Raw genomic sequence first — 23507 nt, 5'->3', positions numbered from 1 at the left:
TTTTATATAGGGTGAGTCAAACTTAACATTGGAGCTGAAGGTATGTAATATTTCTTTAAATAAATAGAGCTTTCCATAACATGAGCATTTGGCAAAGAATTTGCCTCTTCAAGATAAAGGACGATAAAGTTTTTAAAAATCCCAGTTTTGTATTAAAGGGGATTTTTTACAGAATGTAAGATAGGTATGTGATAATTATTTTGATAAAATGTCCCATATTTGTACTATCTATGTGAAACAAAATATATGAAGGCGTATAGGAAAGTCGGTACTATTAGTTACTACATGTATCTATACTGAATGTTGTTTTTCTTATTGGATTCATTTGTAGCCGATTAAAAGGCAATATGGAAGAAAATTTTTAATGGAAATTACTTTTCTTTCTGTAGTAAGCTCCTGCTAAAATAAAAAAAAAGATATACAGGGTGTACCTGAAACCTGGATGGACAACGCTTGATCACAGGTTCCTTGAATGAAAATAAGACTAATTGGCCTAACTTACCTATATACAAAGTGCATGCCTACTGAGATATAGCCTTCTAAACATAGAAGAGATAATCTAGTTTTTTTCAAATAATTTGAAAACCGTTTTTCATAGAAACAGGATGTTCTCTTTCTAGTGCCTGTGCGTTACTGGCTATCCCGTAACTTTTTTGTGTGTACACCAGTGACGACACAATTTATATTTTAAATAATAAGCACTGGTTTAGAAGATTATTTGCCCCTTACAAAATTTTGATATCGTTTATGGATTTCGAGTAAAATTGGCATTTTTTAAATATTAAATAATACAAAATCCGTTTAAGATAATTATATCAGTCTAGTACAAGGTGCCACATAACAAAGAAACAAATTCATAGCAATAATTAAAAGGTTCAGTGTCAAGCTAGGTGCCATTTAATTTTAACTTACTTTGTTTTTTAATATCTTCTTTACTATGGCTGCAATTTATACTTTTGCTGAACAAATTGATATGTTACTAGTTTTGGATTATTATTATGATAGATAGATAGATAGATAGATAGATAGATAGATAGATAGATAGATAGATAGATAGATAGATAGATAGATAGATAGATAGATAGACAGACAGACAGACAGACAGACAGACAGACAGACAGACAGACAGACAGACAGACAGACAGACAGACAGACAGACAGATAGATAGACAGACTTTGGGAAACAGGACGTTTTTTACCTAACATTAAATCGTGGACAACGTACGTAGAACTATTCAGCTAGAAGAACAAATTTTGGAAGGAGTTTAAGAAATTCCGCAAGTAAGTACAAGGCGTCTAGCGGCAGAGGTTAGCTTTCAAACAGTTCCGTTAATAGAGTATTAAAAGGCCAGTTATTACATCCATTCTACGTTCAATCAGTTCAAGAGCTTTTTTTTACCTACCAATAGATCCTCCGTCACGTCAACCAAAGTATTCAGGAACTCAGAAATAGAGACGATAATATCCACAAGAAAATCATATTTAGAGACGAAACCGTTTTTACTAGAAGGGGTATTGTTAATTCCCACAATGAACATATATATTGAAAATCCTCATAGAATCAGTAAAAGATGGTTGCAACATGAATTTAAGGTTAATGTTTGGGCTGGTATTATTGATAGTATTTTAATTGGTCCTGTTATATTACCTGCTACATTGAACGCAGAAAATTATTTAGAATTTCTCCAAACGAAATTACCCTATCTGCCTGAAAAGTTACGGACAACACTACAAACGAATACGACTTTAATGCATGCCCTCCCTATTTTGCCTTATCGATAAGGCAATGCCCCTTTAAAATGGACACCTCGATCCCCCGACCTAAACCCATGTAATTATTTCCTTTGGGGAGCCTTGGAAACCACAGTTTATAGCTTTTCAGTAGATACAGAAAACGAATTATGGGAAAGAATACAAAATTAAATTAATGTTATGAGAGGTAATGTACAATTATTGGATAAAATTAATTTTAATTTCCTAAGAAGAATTAATGCCTGCGTTCAAACAAGGAAGTCACTTTGAGCATAGACTGTAATATTATTTTAATGTGATTATAAATATCAATTTAGGTTTATTTAAACTTTGACTTGACTTTCTTATATTATTAGTTGATATTGTTTATTTAAAATACTAGTATTTATTTTTCATTTTATGACTGATAATACTAAGACTAAAAATGTGTTCTTAATTACGGTTTTTTATGTGAAGTTTTTTCATTATTATTCCCTGCTTTGAAGCTGAAGTTATAAATTATTTTTTAGTAATGGGAATTTTTGTTTATATTTAATGTATAAAAAACGCCAATTTTACTCGAAATCCATAAACGATATCAAAATTTTGTAAGAGGCATAAAATCTTCTAAAATAGTGCTTATTTTTAATAATATAAATTCTGGCGTCACTAGCGTACATACAAAAAAAGTTACGGGATAACCAGTGGCGCATAGGCACTAGAAAGAAAACATCCTATATATGTATTATCACCAAATACTTTAGTTACACTGCTCTTATAAAAAAAATATGAGTATCAAATTTGAAGTTTCTAAGAAAAATAGTTTTCACATTATTGAAAAAAACTGGATTATCTCTTCTATATTTAGAAGGCTACGTCTCAGTTGGCGTGCACTTTTGTATATAGGTAAGTTAGGCTAAATAGTCTTATTTTCATCCAAGAAACCTGTAGTGAAGCGTTGTCCATCCATTTCAGGGACATAGAGTGTGACATATACGCGGGCTATATTTCTCCTTTGGAAACATGTCATAAATTTGTTTTCTCACATTCCATCGCGAAAACTGATTTATTTTAAACCATTTGTTATTCAGGATCCTATTGTTTTATCTATAAATGTGTTTCAATGATTTATCTATAATTTTTAATTTATCTGAAAATCTATTTATCTATTCGTATGAAGTACTCTACTCTACTTCTGTGGTGGTTCGCCATCTCAATATGTATAACGCATTTCCTTATATTAATGTTGTAATATATATTTTTTAATAATGTTATAAAGGCTAAAAAATAATGCACATACTTATATTTAATCAGTTCTTTGCTAATATTGCTCAGAATATTATTAATAACCTGCGAAGTCCTAATAGTAGCTTTGAGGATTATCTATGTCATGTTAACCCACGCATTAATTTCAGCTATTGTGAAGTCACCTTCAATGAAATAAGTCAACTTAAAAACACGTCATTACCTATTTAACTAACGAATGTATCAGGAATAATGTGTTCCCTAGTATTCTTAAACTAGCAAAAGTTATTCCTATTCATAAGAAGGGACCCATGGACGACCCATCTAACTATAGACCCATCTCCTAAACTCCTATTATATTCAAGATTTTGGAAAAGATCCTAAAGTATCAAATTAACGAATATTTTGAATCGAACAACGTATTTTACTCCTGTCAATCTGGCTGTAATAATAAACGTCCACCTCACTAGCAATAAACAATTTAATGCACTCAGTTCTGAGTGGCTTTGAGAATAGAGACATTACTAATGGTACCTACTAATAACCTTACTAAGGCTTTTGACTGTGTGAGCCACAACATTTTAATTCAAAAACTTTCGCGCTATAACTTTGATCCCTTATCAAGTCATACCTGAGTGACAAATCTCAATTTGTCTTTTTTAAAGGAAGTAAATCTTCATGCTTAACCATGAATCATGGAGTCCCACAAGGATCTCTCCTTGGGCCTGTAGTGTTTCTCATTTATATAAACGATCTATCAAATAGTGATAGCATTTCCAAGTTTATCCTCTTTGCAGATGATACTACGATCCTAAATAGTGCAGGTCAGGCCAGTGTTCAAACAACACAGGGTAACGTTAAGCAGTGGCTTTTGGCAAATAAGATGCATCTCAATCAAGACAAAAATCAGTCTATTTTGTTTACTTTGCGTTAAGTGCAATGATTAGTTCACCAATTGCGCCTCGCAAGTGAAATTTCTCGGAGTGAACATTGATTGCGAAATGTCTTGAAAGCAACATATTGATGAGTTATCTAACAAACTATCTTAAAAGATGTTCCTGATCAGAAGCCTTGTTAATTCTGTTTCGATAAAAACATTGCCGTCAGCCTATTATGTTTTTTTTTTTTTCACTAAAATCTGTGCTATGCTATTTTGACTTGGGTCATTATTGCCAGGGTGATAAAATTTTTAAATTACAACGCAAATGTGTTCGCATTATTGCTGGGTTACCCTATAGAGCGGACTGTAAGCAACAATTTAAGAAATATGGCATACTTACACTACCAAGTGTCTACATCTTGAAATGTCATTTGTACATTAAGGAAAATATCCAGATGTTTCGTCAACATTATATAAACCATGATTATCCTACTGGAAACAGGTACAATATAAACCCTGTTCCTCTTAGACTAAGTAGAACTAGAGTCGGTTCTAATTACTATTGCGTGCGTTTTTTTAATAATTATGCTACCTGAAGCAATTAGGTCCTTGTGTAATGCTCACTACAAAATGAGAATAAGGAACTCTCTTAAAATGAAAGCTTTTTACTCATTTGATGATTATTTTAATGATGATTTTGTTGCTCCTGTTAATCCTCTAGGAATACCATGTAATGTGTGTGATGTGTGATGTGTGATATATTTCTTTATGTATTTTGTAATAGTGCCTCTTTTTGTATCTATAGTATTTATTTTTAGTATTTTTAAATTTTATTCACATCTGTGCTTTAGTTTTGACCTATTTTTAATTGCTGATACTTTTGGTGTCATATTTCTTTTGTGATTTGTGTAAACATTTGTCTTATGTTCTGACATCAATAAATTATTATTATTATTATATTAGTACTTCAGTTTTATAAAAAATATTTTGTAAATTTTCTTTCAGCTTCTATAAAACATCAAATTTGTACTTGTTTTCTTTTTTAACTATTTTCATCGTATAGTATGTATTTAACAAGTTTTAATATGAGCCCAACTTCATGAACACAACACAGAATTGTTACATATTTTAAAAGTCCTACACAAAATTCAGCTGAAATATAATTAGTTCTGACACAACTAATGATGAGGGAGGTACTGTAGTCTTGAAAAAACGTAAGATAACATCAAAATTGTAGTTCAAACTATAAGGCTAATTGGTTATACAACTAAAAGTAAAAGTGTTAATAACGTTTGCTCTGCTTTATTAAATTATTATTAAATAATGGGATAAACTGTTAATTGGAATTTATATTTAACACCCTCTATCTCGAAAATTTCAGATTTTAAGACATATGTCTTTGGCGACTCCTATTGCCTTTCGAAGATTTCCTATCATCTCTGTATAGGTACCCATACTTGTTGGTAATAAAGTTAACTCTTAAGGAATATTTCCAGAATATGTGGAACTCTATTATCCAGCAATGAGATATGACTACAAATTTTCAGTTTTCTCTTTCTCGGTGAGGGCGTGAGAAGCGTAGAGGAAAAAATTTATCGCGTCTTACAGTTTGACAGCTGTCAATAAAAAAACAAAGGAATGGAATCGCATTTCCGGTAGACCGGATAAAAACGTGATAGGTCGCATTGACGGGAAATTGTTTATCTCCATCTAGTGTACCAAACGGCAATAAATGTGTTGGAAATGTTCACCTTGTCTTTTTTACGAAATAGAGATTTGAAAATAATTTGATTTATTTATCGTAAAACAAACGGGAATGGAATTCATTTTTATGACACTTTTATTCGCGTTCGAGAGTGCTCTGCAGGAATAAAACGCCAATAATTGTTTGAAATATTATAAAGCGATTATATTTTTCCTATTTTTAACAAGGAACTAATGCTCATAATCAATAATACCTAGGATTGCTTCAAATAAGTGATATTCTATAAAAATTATATAAATATGAAATAATTATAATGTTAATTTGCAATAATAATTTTTTCTGTATCATGTCACTAGAATTGCCCAAATGAAATTAGATTAGTGGAGTAGAAGGATGACATTATTTATAGAAACACAAAAATTTCCTTTACAGTTGCATTGATAATAACGTTATATCTTACATGATTATTATATTTTACAGGACTATAATAAAATTGCTTATACTATTGACATATTGATATTTTTGTGACAGTAATAATAGAAGGTAAATAAAATCAGAAAGGGCCCCAAGAATAACGATCTTTAGGACATTGTTACAACTAAATGATTAAGATTATTATAAAACTTATACTTTTTATTAAAAACTTATTATGTTATCTCTATGCAAACCTAGGTAGCTTGATAAAACCTACAACAAGAGTATTTAGTTTTAGAGGAAATATTTAATGAGATTTTTATGACACCAAGGCAGGTTATGTTTGCCTTAAATAATATTATCATTAAAACTATTTGTTGTCAAATGCTCATAACTTCTTGAGGGGTTGAAACAAAAATTTGAAAAAATTGTGAAAGCTACTCTAAATGAGTACTAAATAATAACAAAAAATCAGGAAAACTAAAAGTGGTCGGGTCACGACCTCAGTGATTTGGCATGGAATAATATGGGCATATTATAAAATTCTATTGTTTTCCAAGGAATCAGTGTTTTTATAATTACAGCTACAAAACCTCGTTCATAATATTAGTATGAATTAAAGTTTTTATATACAGGGTGGGCCACCAGTAACGCCTCGGTGGCTAGGGACCAAACGGCAAATGGTATAGAAACCTGTTTGGGTGGGTACGTGTAGATTGATTACGGCTACATTTTAAAAATATTTTGAAATATACAGGGTGTCTAGAAAAAGCGTACCATATCAAAGTTATGTATTTTTAAATGGAATACCCTGTATTTTACTGCATTTTTGAAAGCACCGTAAAAATAGGTGAACTTTATTAAACGTTCTACATACCTAGGACTTACTGTTTGTAAAATATTTCAATTTTAGTGAAATTGTAGGCTTAACGTAGAAATTTAATATTAGCAATAAAAAAATAATTTTAAGGAAGCGCTTTGGAGTGTGTATTTTAGATCCTTGAAGTTATAAATTATTATATTTGTCATCACTTAGTACAGGGTGTTCAAAAAACTGCTGAATACTTCTCTCAACTTTAAACAGCAATAACTTGGTTATTTTAAATGGGACACCCAGTATATTTTTACTTTGGAAGTTAGGAAATTTAAAACTCTTTCAAACTGTATATAGGTTCCCTATACCTATCTCTAACGGTATTGGAGATATTTGTGCCGTTTCGTTTTTTGTCGAATTTTTTTGTAAGAAATAACCACGTGTCTTCATCGAGGTCTTTATTGAATTGGTTTGGGTTCTTCTTGATGACTCTCTTTAAATATAAGGAGAAAAATGAGGATGTAATTAACACCGCACCAAATTGTTTTTATTATTATTTAAGTCGAAAATTTAGTAATGGATAAGTAAGAATGGTGCATGTCAGTGGCCACCTAGGTATCAAGACCTCACCGTAATGGACTTTCGGGCTATATAAAAAATCTTCTATACAATGTTCCACCTATATACTTGAATATTATCATGATTGACGCTTTACCAATTCAATAAAGACCTCGATAAAGACGCGTGCATACATCTTACAAAAAAATTCGGTAAAAAAACGAAACGGCACAAATATCTCCAATAGCGTTAGAGATAGGTATAGGGAATCTATAGTAAAGTAGAAATATACTTGGTATCCCATTTAAAATAACCAAGTTATTGCTGTTTAAAGTTGAGAGAAGTATTCAACAGTTTTTTCAACACCCTGTACAATACTAAGTGACGACAAATATAATAATTTATAACTTCAAGGATCTAAAATAGAGTTTCCAAAGCTGCTTCCTTAGAATTATTTTTTTATTGCTAATATTAACTTTCTATGCTAAGCCTGCATTTTCACAAAAATTGAAATATCTCACAAACAATAAGTCCTAGGTATACAGAACCTTTATTAAAGTTCACCTATTTTTTTTACGGTTCTTTAAAAAATGCAGTAAAATACAGGGTGTTCCATTTAAAAAAACATAACTTTGATATGGTACGCTTTTCCTGGACACCCTGTATATTTCAAAATATTTTTAAAATGTAGCCGTATTCAACCTACACATACCCAAGTAAACAGATTCTTATAACACTTGCTGTTTGGTCCCTAGCGGCCGAGGCGTTACTGTTGACTCACCCTGTATAATAGCGCATCAATTGCGTTTCATTATGATTTTCTAAAAAATAATTTGAAAACCGTTTTACGAAGCCTTCATAAATGTTTACAAGCCATATTGCAGGACTGGTATTGGTAACGAAAAATCCCTAAATCTTGTCGTCACCAATATGAATGATTCGTTTGCAATGAACATACCTTTTCGTCTACGTTCGAGATAATATAATAATGCGATAATGCTGATTGGTTGAATAGAATCACGTGAAAAAGTACCCCAATTACAGCCGATAACACAAATGTTGTGTTTTAATGTATCTGTTACATAATTAATAAGATAATCAACTCTTATCAATGTAACACATAATCATTATTATTATAAAATATTAAGTACTTGGATAAGTATAATTAGACGCAGTAGTGATAAATAAAATCTTGTAGGCCTAGGTAAATCAATTTAAACGTAATAAATTCGTTTAATCCTAGTTAAAACTAAATATTTGCATAGATAAATCGATCTGTACGTGAATAAAATCTTATAATCCTCAGTAATAGCATTTCGTTTTATTGTGGACTTATGAACGTTAGTATGTTCCCGCTTAATTTCATAACCTATTTGTGGTGCTGGAGTCCATCAATACACTTTAACCAGCAACTTAGATAACGATTTCCGATGCTGACTGTCTAGGTTGTTTTTGTGGATTATCATTAATTAGTTTAAATTAATTTAATTAGTTTTTTTTAAATTATCACTATATTTTATTTTTTCCACTTAAGAGATTTCTACTTTACTGATTTGAAACTAATAAGGTCTATGGTGTATTTAAGAGAGGACTCCTTGCTTTATTGCTTATTAAGAGAAAATTATCTTAAGAAGAGAACGTTTTAAAAGAGGATAGGGATCTACAAGACAATTTATAAATTACTTTTAAAACCATTTGAAGGATTTGTAGTTTTATAGTTGTGCAATGAATTACCTTTTCATTTGGAAGATTTTTAAAACCAAACTATTTTGTTAAGTCCATACGACATTAATAATACAAAACTGCAGCCAAAGAAAGCCCAAAATGTATATAGGTAGTTTGTTTGTAAGGTATAGTTCAAGGCTTTTTATTTTTTTTAAGTCATTGCACTCTATACTTTTAGTTTAATTAATCTTCAAATATCCTCCATAGAACCACCATAAAATATGAGCAAGATTAAACAGCGTTTAAATTGTTACTCAGTAGTAGTAGCTACTCATTTACATACGCTAGATTTAATTACAATTGAACATCATGAAGTTATTTTAACTGGAGGCAGTTAAGAGGATGAGGATCCAACAGGGTAATGCAATGAAGAGGAAAAAGAGGATCGTATATTACAGGCAAATACAGGTGAGATAAAAAGTAGATATCTTTTGTGTCAGCATCTGCAGAACGGCAAAACGTTTAGAAGCATTGGATTTGACTTGTCGCAGCTACGGAACGTCTCAAAGGATTACCATGTGTCGTGGAATGTCGCGATTGGCCACCGAATCGAGTTGATTTGCCACGCCACGTCGTCTTCGCTGTACCATGCCGCGTGACTCTCTGGGGCACCGGCGCAACGATAGCCTTTCACACTCTTCTTGTAGCATTCCAATGGAGTTGTATGGAATGATCTGATATGGCTCCTTCTTTACCATTGTGTTGGGAGGCTAGTCCCCGCTTGTCGATAAGGGGTTTCCAGTTGGCTTGACCTACTTGACGGTCAAGAGACCATCGTTCATGTTGGCTTGCTTAGGAAAATGGTCCACGCTCTATTTGGTCCGAAACAATATAAGACACTGTACTTGCGTTTATTTGGTTCTAGTTAGGGTTTCAACTGACCCTGTATAGAGTTCTAGGGTTTCGACTGACCCTGTACAGTTTTGAATTGAATTTAATCCTAGGATTTTACGCACTGCGAGTTCTATGACTCTATAGTCTTTTGTGTGGTTGAGGCACTGAGTCTGACTTCAGGTCTCCTTGGAGAACCTGCAAGCTTTATATGTTGGAACATTGCGCCTTGTAGGAGGGCTAGTGGATTTTTTAGAGAGAATCTATTTTGTGATTTTTGGAAGAGAATCCAACCCTACAAATTTTTCAAAAATTTTTTATATTTGATTATTTATTTCGGGAAAAAATAGACAATAATGTGCATGTACATCAAGAGCATAAAATTATACAATAAATACAAAAATGAAGCAATTTTGATCGTGTACTACCACTGGCCAGGATTCCGCTCCTGGTGATTGCCGATACCCAGAGTCGACGTTCGTTCACAAAACAACTTTTCCCGTAGGTGAGTGTGTCTTCGGTTTAGTGCGGCATCCTGGACTCTGGCTGGATTCCATATCCGCATCTTTCTGTGTTGACCATTTTAATGTTGTTCAGGGTATTAACTTCCATTAAATAGGAATTTCGTTACAATAAGAGAATTTTTTGTCTCCGAAATTCAGACCTAAATTGGTCGCGGTTGGTGGTGTGGGTTACTGCGTCGGGTAGTTTTGACTGCATGGAGCGGTTTTTGGGTGCGACAAAGGAAACTATGGAAAGATAGGTGAAAAGTTTTCCGTCCCGTGCCTGTTGTCGCTGTATGCTCTATACAGAGAAATCAGTCTGTGTCGACCACTATGTATGGAGTGGTATGTAGCTGCTTGAAGCTGCTTTTGGTGCGACGGTGAAAATTTTGGAAATATGGTGAAAATTTTACTCCGTGTCATCTGGATCGCCGCGCTGGAGCTCCTGGTTCTTTGGGACATCGACTTTGACTCTAGCGGGAATGGATTTTACATAGGACGATTTTTTGTGGCTTTGTTGTTCTGAATAGAAAGTGTGGTGAATTTTCGGGACTACTAATATGACAACTGGCCGAAAGCCAGTTCCGTCGTAGTGGCTTTAGATCCAATAGGAACCAAAATAAACATCAGGGCGGGCCTAGGGGTTCTAATAGCGGGCTCCGCTCTCATAGAGCCTCGCACGAGAACAACACAGGTCAAAGATTCCTAGCTAAGGCTAAGGTTCGCAGGCCACGGCATAACATTTCGAAGAATCATCATACTTTAAAATTTTACGTATGATTTTAATTTTAAAATTTAAAGTTTAAATCTTGGGACTGTGAAAATTTTAAAACTACTATAATCAGTATTATGTGCAACATTTATTTTGTTTAGAATATTAATTCAACATAATCTGAAAATTTAAAATTCCCGGTTTCATAGTTTCTGTTGCTCCCTCAGAAATAACTATTTTTCGGCAATATTCGTTATCTAAAAATGAAAGATTTATGTCTTCATTTTAAAAACGGACTATTCAGGGATCATAAATAGTCGCAATTACATTTAATCGTATAAATATTGAGTTAAACATGAGAATATATTTCTTCAATTCAAACATGATTTTCATTACACGTGCTTTGTTTGAAGAGCTTCTACAGCAACATATCCACATCCAATATCCGGCAAATTGCAGTACTTGGAACGAAAAGGAAAAAAGCCAACCGGAATAATAAAACCCACCGGAAATAAGTGGATTTAATTTGCGCTCCGGAAAATTCCTTATTAATTATTGAGAATGCCAAAATGAGCAATGCATCCGACATGCCGACACTGGCTAGATCTCCCGGCGTATCTGCTCCGACTTTATGAGGGGTTTGATGGCCCTGACGCGTCGTGACACACTCATTTGCATGGAAATATCCCCCAATTCGTGCAGTTTGTTCCAGCATCCTGCGGGCCAAGCCGTCGACTTATGTTACAGTCGTTTCTACAACCGCAGCATCAAGCCGTCTTTTGGAGAGCCGTCTTTGGTTTCATCCCAACAGCGATTCGTATAATTACCTTCGCAGGGCCTGTTAGCACCTTTTGTGTTCCTCTTTGTATTATACTCTTTTCGTTAACGGTAATGGTACTCCTTTTGTGTTTATATACGCAATTAAATTAAGCGAAATTTATTTAACTTTGCATCTCTGTAGAGATAGGGGAGAGTGGAGTGAGTAGCGCAATTTTTTTCAATCAGCCTCAACAATATTACTATAATTTGTTTTATAAGCTAGAAATTGGAAGTTTTTGATCGAATATTCGGAAATCGTTAAAGATATTGATTTCAAATTTTAACTGTCAAAAAAGGTATTTGATGTTAAAAATAATTGGATTCAGATTTCAAGAAACATTTGTAACACAAAATTTTGTGTACCTTCAATCTTTTCATGATTTATAAGCAAAAGTCCAAATTCCATCCAATGACGATACCGTAAATAAAAATCTAATTTCTCAACAATTACTGGTACATAATTATGGAAAGATTCAACTGCTTTTCAGAGAAATCTGAATTTGTGGAAAAATTTTATTTATTAAGATTTACACTGTACGAAAAATTGAACTTATTTTCACTCAATTTCACTCAATAATGTATCAATTTCTGTCCACACCCGATTGAGTGAAATTTTCCTTTATTAGTATGAGTACAACTAAGTAAACTATCAGTTTTAGTTAAAATATTATCAAAAATATATAAATTTTTTTGTAGATTTTATTAGGAGCTGGGACTAACACATATTCGTGATCAAACATTGACGTGGTCGAAGTTTTCATGACAGGATTTTGTTTTAACAGAAAAACAAATTGGATTCTCAAAGTGAACTGTTGAACTAAATACTGAAAATGTAAGGAATGATTCTTGACTATTATCTAGGCAATTATTTTTTTACTATTGATTTTATCTACTTATTTCTTTCATTGCCAAATGTGAAAATATACATTTTTTTATACTGAAAATCTGACTTCGCCAGTACCTATGTTCTGCGTTCTCTCGATTGGGTTCATATATTGTATCATGGGTGTTTTTTAATATTTTTGTTTTCCTTAAACTGAGTATGCAATATATAAAATTATAAATCACTTAAGTAAACATATAATGTTCAATAAATTTGTTCCTTTTAATATTCCGTTCCAGATTAAACAATAACTTTTCTTGATAAATTAATGCAAACATAACTTTCAGATAAAAAAAATACAAATAATGACATCAGTCATGCATGTGTTATGTCGCTTTAGAATATTTTTCATAACAATTTGTAATTTTTCTAAAAGCATGTTCTTTTCACTTTATTATAAACGTATTCAAATACATTCAGAAAATTTCTACCAAAAAATGTTACCAAATGAAATCAAATGATGTTCCTCAATACCAGAAACCTAAACATACAAAAGATAGCTAGCCCCACAAACTAGCTGTCGATATTATTCATCAATTATTCTCCCCCCTTTATTCTTCTCTTTAGTTGGACATATTTGTAAACTTTTCATTTAAGTATAGCTCATAACATTTAAAAAAAGTAAATATATAAGCTTTTATTTGTTGTATTTAACTTATTTATTATTACATAATCCAGTGTAGGAAGAACAGAAATGATAAAACACAATATTTTAACTTTACATGAAATTTGATACAAACCCAATTAACGGAATATACAATTTAGTGACGTAATCATATTTTAAATAAGAAAATAAAGAAAAACGAATTATAATCGAACAACACAACTTTTTTGCTTCAATCTAATTCTTAGCACATGTATTTTTCCAAATATTTGGAAGTCGTCGCATATATGTTCAATATTTAAAGTGAAGAGAGATTTGACGTGTGAAATGATCTTTCAATCAGAGTATTATAAAATTCCTGCTGATACAACGATGTTAATAATAATATTAGTTCCGATCAACACGGTCTGATGAATCAACAAATACTTACTAATTTACTCAATCCGTATAAGATATATTTGATAATAATTTCATGTATCTGAAAATGTATTAGTACAAGGAAATTTGCATTGACACAAAAAATGTCATGCATTAATCACGAGATGTTTAATACTATGTATCATTAAAAATACAGTTCATTATATCAAATTTGTAGGTAATTAGCCTTATACTTATCCAATCATCTAGATTGGATACAATTATTATTAATTTATCTGTCTAACTTTCTATTTTTTGTTCTCGGCGAGGATGACAGGAAAATTATTTAAATATTTGAAAATATTTTTTACTTTATTTAGATATCATTTTATTCAATTTATTTATTTTCAAGTACACCTATACCAGAATAATGTGCGGAAATAATTAATTAATAATTTTTAAGGAGAGTACTTCATTTTTAATCAACCTAATCGAAATGCCTTTAAGTCAGCAGGAATCATTAACATAATAATATGAAGAAACAGTGACGCCACTATAATTGTTATAGTACTACCCTTGATATAATTCAGAGATAATTTGCTTTTCGTCTCTGGAGTTGTCTTTATACTTTTTTGCTTAAAATCTTAATATAAAATAATAATTATTTCTCTGATTCCAGACTACTATTTTTAATATACCTATCATTTGTACAAAGTAGTATGGTTGTTATCACAATACCAAAATTTAAACGGTGTTATATTAATTAACAAAAATTATGTATAGTGCCCGCGAGACATTGATGTAATACCCTAAACATCAAGTACTTAATCGACAATGGTACATTAATTATAATAATGATATATCTAGAAGTATTATTGCAATGTTTTTTTTTTCATTATATTTATGCCACTTTTTCGGTATGGAAAATGTTAATACTGAGTTCTTAAAATAAGTACAGAATGATTTTTGAAACCTCGATGTCTTATTGAAGTGCACAATATACAGGGTGATTTACTATTAACTGTTTATTTGATGTACGTACAAATTGTTAAAAATGAAAAATAAATAAAATACTGATGTTCTTCCTAACAGACCTCTTAAATGAAGTCGCTTAATAGAACTGCGCAATAAAGAATTTTTATTACATAGGCTCTTGTAAAAGCCAATTTTTTCCACTGTGAATTATCTAAAACATCACTAAAATCTTAGATAAAACAAATAAATAATATGCTGAAAAATATTATTTTTTTTATGTAAATATAAATTCTCTAAATGCATGTTAGATACAAATTGAATGTGTTGTAATATAATTAAGAACTCATGGGAGACAGAATTGTAAAGAAATAATTACATAATTTAACGATAGAGTCTTATAAGAGAAGGCTCGTCCGGAAAGGAAAGTATGTGGTAGGTAATACTATCATTAAACCTAACCAACGTTGGCCAATAAACCGCTAAAATTAGCCTTTTAAGGCCATTAATAGAATCCCACTAAGCGTTCAAGATTTTATGGTGATGAGAAAGTAAGAAACAGCGAGTGGGTGGCGGGGGTCAATGGCAGCCGGGGCAGAGGGTGAATCAATTGCGGACACATAGCGGGTCGAGCACTCACGCAAACACATAAAGCACACGTCGTGCGTCACATGGGAGGAATTAGAGGTCGCAGGGGCCGTAAGAAAGACCGAATTTACGAGCGGGTACGCCGTCGAGTCTGTTTGAGCGCTCCGCTAACCGCACTGCTCCCTGCCTTATCCCAGTCTCTTCCCTTGTTTATTGCAGCCCACTGTCTATCTAACTCAGAGGCGTAGGCTAAGGCTCCGGGCCAAGACATTCATTCATAGAAAAAAACAATGAGCGTGATATTATTGAGCAGCATTGATTAAAATATCGTTCATATCATGTCTTTTTCATTAAAACAATGTACAGCTGTGGACGATAAAATCTTTCCAATCTAAGGTAGTGAAATATTGATATTTTAAGCAAAATGTGTTAAAATATAACACAAATAAGACAATATGCAAAACTAGATGCATATTTCTTGATTTTTCAATTTTCTTTTGTTAGTTTTAGTTTTACTATTATTATTTGTTGAAAAACTATATTAGAATATTCTTTATAATTAAAAAAATGAAAAAAAAAATGGAAAAAGCACTAAAAATTAGGTATTCAAAATATGTCAAGAATTTCTCTTTATGTATACACCTAAAAGTTAGGGAAATATATTTAGAGTAAAGTAGTATTTATTACCATTAAAAATAGTACATAAACTACTAATAATTACAATTTAGGCATGGACATTAATTTAAAATATAGTAGATACATATATACCACATATACAAAGTTATAACTATTTAATTGTCTTCTACAGATATCTTTATATTTTAAGTATTACAGAAATAGTTAAATAGGAAAAAATGTGCAGAATTTTATGGCGATCACGGATCTGTTTTTAAATTTAGAAAAATCCGAATAGTTCCGAAAATATTCGAAGAAAATCGATTTTATGCTATTTCTTCTTTCAGTCGTATTTCACTTGTTTTTCAATTTTTTTAGACAAAAATGTGTAGTCTGATATTAAATGGTGTGGGGAATCGATTTTTGCTGTCAGTATTGACGTATCTCTAAAAATGTATACTGAGCGGTAGTTAACTTTTGTTTCTCTCATAGGCGATATATTGAATTTATGCCTCATTAGACGAAAGGAGAAATTCTCTTTATAACGATGTATAATTTATGGGAATTTCATAAATAGATAACCAACATATTGAAAATAGTCATAATTTTAATAAAAAAAATCAAGTAGCTATGTGACATTTGAATTTTTTCTATAAATTAATTTAATATTTTTTATCTTTAAAACTTACTATATTTAAATAACAGTAACAAGTGCAACGAATAAAAAAAAAACAGATAAAGCAATAAATGGTGAATTTAAATTTTATCACAAATGTTCGAAGTGCATACCATTACTACACTTCTGTACTCGATCACAATTGCTCTGAGTAGCAGATTGAATCATGTCAGAAGGTATTGAGTCTATCGCTCCTGAAATATTTATTTTAAATTCTTCCTCATTGACGATTTACTTTGTGTATAGCTAGCTGATCCTTAAAATAAATATAAAAGAAAAAATTCATTCAAACATTAGTGATAAAATCTAAATTTACCAATTGTTTCTACAATTTCCTGCCGTATTCTATTTATTTCTTGTGGATACTCTATCGGTTATAAAGTTTTATAGTTTTCAGGTTGTTATACCATTTTTCGGGTTGTTATTGTTCTTGGGCTAGGTTATGTGGGGGCGTAGCAGAACACCTAGGCTCGATGTGATGTTCATTTTGGTTCTTGTTGAACTTCGGCGACTGAATCCTCAGCCGAGACGAAACATTTGCAGATTCACAATTGAGGATATCATCACTGAAAAACGAAGAAACGTCTAGGAGCATTGGATGCACGCAGCTACAGAGATCACAGAGGCTATTTCGGAAGAATCTCAGAGAGCCACCTTTGTCTAAGCAGCGGTTCCCTCCGTAACGGCTATAGAACCAACAGGAACCGACAGGAAGAATAGAACCAACAAGAATAGAAACAACAAGAATAGAATATAAGCAACAAGAACCGAAGAATTGCATAGAATAGAACCAACAGTAATAAAAGAATAAGAATAAAAGAGTAGTATAGAATAGAGTCGAATCGAATAGAATGGAATATAATAGAATAGAACCAACCAATAGAATATAATATAACCAACCAATAGAATAGAATCAACAAGAACCGAAGAATAGAATAGAACCAACAAGAACCAAAACAAACATCATATGTGCTAAGACCGAGGAAGTGCAATGTAATTCTGTAACTGGTGGCGACCTGATACATAGGCCACAGTACTTCAACAAAAAAAAAAACATGATACTTCAAACATAAACAAGCCTTGATAGCCTTAAAACCACTACTATATTTTTTTTATTTGCAATACATATTCAGGAAACTGGTATCTTCAGCAAAGTTGTATTCTTACAAGTAACATCAGAAGCAAGAAGGTCGTTGATATAGATATCAACGAGTACAGGTCCAATAATGGATCCCTGAGGTACATCACATGTTATATATTTAACTTCTTCATGTTAATGCATATAAACAATGTCTAGAATGATTCTCCGAAAAATTATGGTCATGGATGACCAACAGCATTATCGTAGTCGGTTTTTTGTTGTCTTTTTTTACATATCAGCATTGCGTATCTCTAACGGTCATTAAATCTTTTCGGATAAAGATTCAGGGAGGCCCAGAGCTTTGCCACGAACTGCCACTTGGTAGTTGCGCCACTGCGTAACTCCTATCTCACCTTACGTACGCGGGCGTACTTCTCGCTAAATACATTACCCCGAAGTCGTAAGGGATATAATTCACTCCGGCTACAGACAGCACAACTCACATTTCCCCGACATTCCGAATATCATCCTCTCACGGCGGGGCCTGCTCTGATGCGTTTTTCATAAACTCGGCTGCTTTACGGCGGCGCCGCGCCACCATTGTGGAAGCAAATGGCTTAAATATTACGCCGGATGCAAGACTTGTGGCGTTGTTGTGTTATGGGAGCATTAACAAGCAGCCTGTGCTGTGCATTTCTGACGACTTACAGAGCGCACTACAGGAGGCACTATAAAGATTCAGGATAGTTTCATATGTAGTTACAACGACAAATACAAAGTATAAACGTTAAAGTCTCCCTTTACTTAGAGCAACCTTCTGGTGTTTTAGACGACTGGTATGTCAAAAAATAAGAGTATCTGCCTTTTTATGTATACTTTCTCCCCAATTAACATTATGATGTTACCAAAACATTTCTTATAAAACCAGGGAGTTAATATAAAGATTTCTAAAACATGCGTACAACAGGAAATGGGTTCAGTTAACAAAATGATGAGTTTTTAGTATCTTATCCAATGAGTATTTAACCATTGCTACTCGAGTACGAGAACTACAATACGAACAAAGGAGAGTATCATAATGAATACGAGTGTTAGATACTATTTTTACTACGACCTGTTTTCAGTGATGAAAAATGAGTACCTTATTTTCAAATTGCATTAAATTTGTGATAGTATTAAGAGTTATAGTTAAGGAATTATTACGGAAACTTTATTTCAAACAGAACATAAATAAGAGTATGTCAGAAATCAAAGTTTACCAAAAGAACAGGTATTTAACAGTTACACTGATCAACATTTAATTTGAAAAAAACTCCGTATTCTACCTATCTACCCAGGTAGTCTAGACGGTATCTGTTTCAAAAAGTCCATATTTGGGTGAATCGTATATCCACGAAAATAAATTTTTGGCTTTTTGGCTTTCAAATATCACTAGAAATGAAAATGAATCTTGATTATTATTGTAAAAATCGAAAAAATCGCCAAAAATGGGGTTAAAAAACATTACTTTTTAGGGATTTTTTTTTGGGGTCTTTAAAATGGGTATGGGACCTTCATACTTGGCTCAAGAAAACTTCATGTTATGTAGAATCATCACACCAAATTTCATCAAAATCGGTTCTATAGATTTTTGAAAAAAAATTTGTAAATTTTCAAAATTTTGCACAGCAAAAACCAGGGCCCTTAAATACTTGAAAATTTAATCACATATAGAAGGGCTTTCAAGCTTTCAAACGCTTTTTGAAAAATTCGAATCCGTCAATTAAGAGAGCTCTGGCGCTTGTTTGAACATTATTCGAATTTGTGTACTTATAAACAATTAGAATCACTTTGAGAATATTCAACCAAATCAAATTGTTTAAAATAGGTTTTAAACGTTCTTGGAAAGACACTTTTAAAAAAAAAACAGATCGATTGGTCAATTAATTACGTAGTTATAGCCGACCAAAGTTAACCGTCATTTACACTAAATGTACTGAGACACCCGGGCAAATTTTTCGAAAAATCGCTTATTCCGATGCCGAGGCCGGTTAAGCTTTATCATGTAAGGTTCAAGGTCATTTGAAGGTTAAAGGAAGAATAGGAGGTGAAGAAAATTGGAAAAAATTTTTACTAATGCTCACCTCCATATTTTCGTCTGTTTGTCTGTCTGCCTTTTACCTGTACATTGTTTGTTTGCTTGTTAGTCTGTATTTATCGTCCACCGGTATTTTCTCTTTGTCCGACCTGACGTCCTGTCTTTCTACCTGCCCTTCTGTTGTTAATTTTGTCTATCTTCCTATGTGACTAAAAGACTAAATGTTTTTATCTGTCTGTTTTCTGCCACCCTCTGTCTAAATGACTGATACATTTCACAGGAATCGAGCAGAGAGTTTAACAAGTCTATTTTCATTTTTGTGAAATATTACCTAATAAAAGTTTTCGTAGCTGGATTTTCTAAACATTATACCGTATATTATCTACTTTATTGTTCTTTACTTTTCATATAAATTTCAATTGAAAGATTTTTTTTAATCGACATAGATCTTGCTTTCCTCTATCGATTAAAAAAAATCATCTATTTATCTGTTGTAGAAGCTGAGAAAATGTCGATTGAAGTTGCGCGAGTGAATTATGCTGCTCCGCTCACATAGTCCTCTTTGACTCTGCTCGATTCCTGTGAAATGTATCAATCTTTTTTGCATCAGAACAGTTAAAATATATTTCCGATTTAAACAAATTTTCATAGTTATAAAGTATTTGCTTCAAACAATCAAAATCACTTTTGATTGTTATTGTACAGTACGTTGTTTTGCCGTAAACTCAATTCAACTTTGAGCTTTCATATCCCGATGACGATTCATCGTATCCAAGGTCAAAAATATATTTTGTTCGTCAATCTTTACTCTGTTTGATTCTATAATTACATGTGAAGAATTTGCAAATACGGTAGCTCCAGCTCTAAATGTTTATAAGTATTTTTTAGAAAAAATTCTAATTGTTGTTAAAATGGGAAAAATCGAAAATTTTTAAATGGGGATTGATAATTTAAACTCCAAAGGGTATGTATAAAAGTTGAGAGTTCAAAATAATCATTGGAATTCAAAAATAAGTATAATTCTGTATTTTCTTAATTAATTAAAAATTGAATTGTGCGAAATCTACCAGGCCGATTTCGTTGAAAAAATTTCTGCAATACTACTACTGTGATATGTCATGAAGCACTCAGAACCATAATTTTTATATGGCAGCTCTAAAGTCAATGTCGAAAATAAGTTTATGAAAAAAACATCTTTTTTTCACGAATTTTTTTTCGGTCTATTCTGTATTGCAGCAACAATATACACATACAAATTTCGGACCACTTTTATTTTGAAGAGAATCTCAAAACAATTTTTTTTCCTTTGACTATTTTCTCTAATGATAATATTCTCCGAGTTATACAAGAAAGAAGGGAGAAAATGCACCTTTTTTTATTTTTTTTTTACATTTTCTTGCGCTAACAATTATGCACAACTTTTTTAGCGGGCGCATATCGCAATTATCATTTTACATAATATTTAGAACTATGTATTTCCAACAAAAATTAGCCTTACTGTATGAAACATCCATACAACCTACTTTTAAAATAGATACGAACTGGACTATCGAGGCGGTTTAGAAATTCCGATATAGTCTAGACTGCATCGTCGCTCCCGCTAGGAACATGATACTCATTCGATTTTTTTTAATAATCTTACTAAAAAAATGACCCTTGAAACATATCCGCATGTTGCCAGACAAAAATTGTTTAAACAAATTCGTAATTTTCGATTTTTCGCGAGAAACAATTTTTTTTAGGCTTTTTGGGATATCCGCCAAGAGCGGCCGAGAAACACGGCGCGCGCGCCTTATTAACAATAAAAAAACAAGTCTTCAGAATAAAATATTATTTAAGAATTTTGGCAACACTAAAAATTGCAATTTTTAACATAGTTTATTGACGTTGAAAATGGTTAAAATCGCGTTTTTTCGAACAAAATATCTCGAAAACGGTAGATTTTAGAAAAAAGTTGCATAGGAACTTTTTTATTCAGAACACTCCAAAAAGCCAAAAAATTTATTTCGAGTGAAAAAATCGAAAATTACGAATTTGTTTAAACAATTTTTGACCATTAGTAACGTCTGGCAACATGCGGATATGTTTCAAGGGTCATTTTTTTAGTAAGATTATGAAAAAAAATCGAATAAGAATCATGTTCCCAGCGGTAGAGACGATACAGCCTGGACTAATAGCGTATCCGCTCACACAAAGCCTGGACCGAGAACAACAAAAGTGGGCCAAAAATTCGTCATCAATTTTGTTCGCCTGAGTGATTCTTTTGGCGCAAGTTTATTTCATAAATTTTTTCACGTGTGAATAAAACTATAATTAAGAAATAAGAAAAAAAAACGAAAACTGTGCAACAATTAACGTAAATCAAAATTTTAATAATTGGCAAATATTATAAATTATCTTATATTTTATTTTTCAGTGAGCTTAAAATGTATCCCATCCTATGAGTCATCGAGTATTTTTTAATATTACACAACAGTGATTACTTGATAACTTCTATGCCATTTTAATTACTATCACGGCTAGGTTGCGTTCAACCAGTAATTAGCTGTTGCCTTACACATTCAACAAAGAAATACGTTTCACGTACCTACGCCGGTAATAATATTGTCGGGGCCGCAGAAAAACCACTGCGTGCGAAACTTGACATGTTATTGCCCCATATTGACAGTGCGAGCGATAGCAGTAACAGAAATATGCGTGCGAAATGAACCCCCTTGCGTGTTTTCTATCTGCGAATTGTCGTGATCATTGCGGAAAGTATGGGTACTAATAATACGGGGGTGGGTTACGATCGGGGTGCATTAGTAATTTGGACAATTGGCAGGAATGAATGTTGTTTTTTATTATTTTCGTTTTATGCCAATGGTTTCCTTTATGACTCAATACGAATGCTACCGAACATGCATTTTTAATGGGGCCCGTGGCGGTAGGCACGTAAGCACGATATATTTTTATGGACGTTGGAAATGTACACCTCTGGAAATGTCGGAGTGATATAATGAAAACTGGAAGTAAATCGCGTACAAGGCGCAACAATGCAAAAAGTACGGGAAACAGTATGCTCCTCTTTTTAAAATTTATTTAAACAGTTTGTTTTTATTGATATAAAAAAACAACTTTGCTAAATGGCATCGACGTAATTTCTGTTAATTACTTCTCATAAATCATTATTATTATTATTATTATTGTCACCATGTATAAATAAATAAATAAACAAATAGGCAAAACTGCTTTCATAAATAGTCCAGTCGACAGAGGCCGAAAAGTTACTGTTGGTGACATTTTCTTGATCACTCGGAAATAACTATACAGGAATACTTTAAATGGTGAGTACAATAACAAGCTAATTTGCTGACAAAGTATTTTATCAGGAAAAAAAGTTATTACCAATTTAATAGTGAAAAAAATTTTTTTTAGTAGTTTTCTTTAAATAACTCAGCGGGATGACTTTGTACGAAAAAATGCTTAGGACATGATTTTGTTCGTAATAAAAATAGCTACAAAATGGCGGTGGTTCAATTACGAAATTTTCAATGAAAGCCGCGAGATTGAAAAAACGGTATAAAACGTCAATTTTTTAAAGTTGCTGTAAAAATGTCAATTATAAACAAAAAGTGATAAAACTTTCGAAAACTATAGTTCAATATATATATACAATAATGACGCTAAAGCCGAAAATCAGGAGAGCAAAAATTTTTGTTCTATAAGGTGTTATAC

Source organism: Anoplophora glabripennis, unplaced genomic scaffold (genome assembly GCF_000390285.2).
Source record: "Anoplophora glabripennis isolate ALB-LARVAE unplaced genomic scaffold, Agla_2.0 scaffold433, whole genome shotgun sequence".
Lineage (NCBI taxonomy): Eukaryota > Metazoa > Arthropoda > Insecta > Coleoptera > Cerambycidae > Anoplophora > Anoplophora glabripennis.
The sequence above is the reverse complement of the archived record's forward strand: the minus strand, read 5'-3'. Positions refer to the sequence as shown.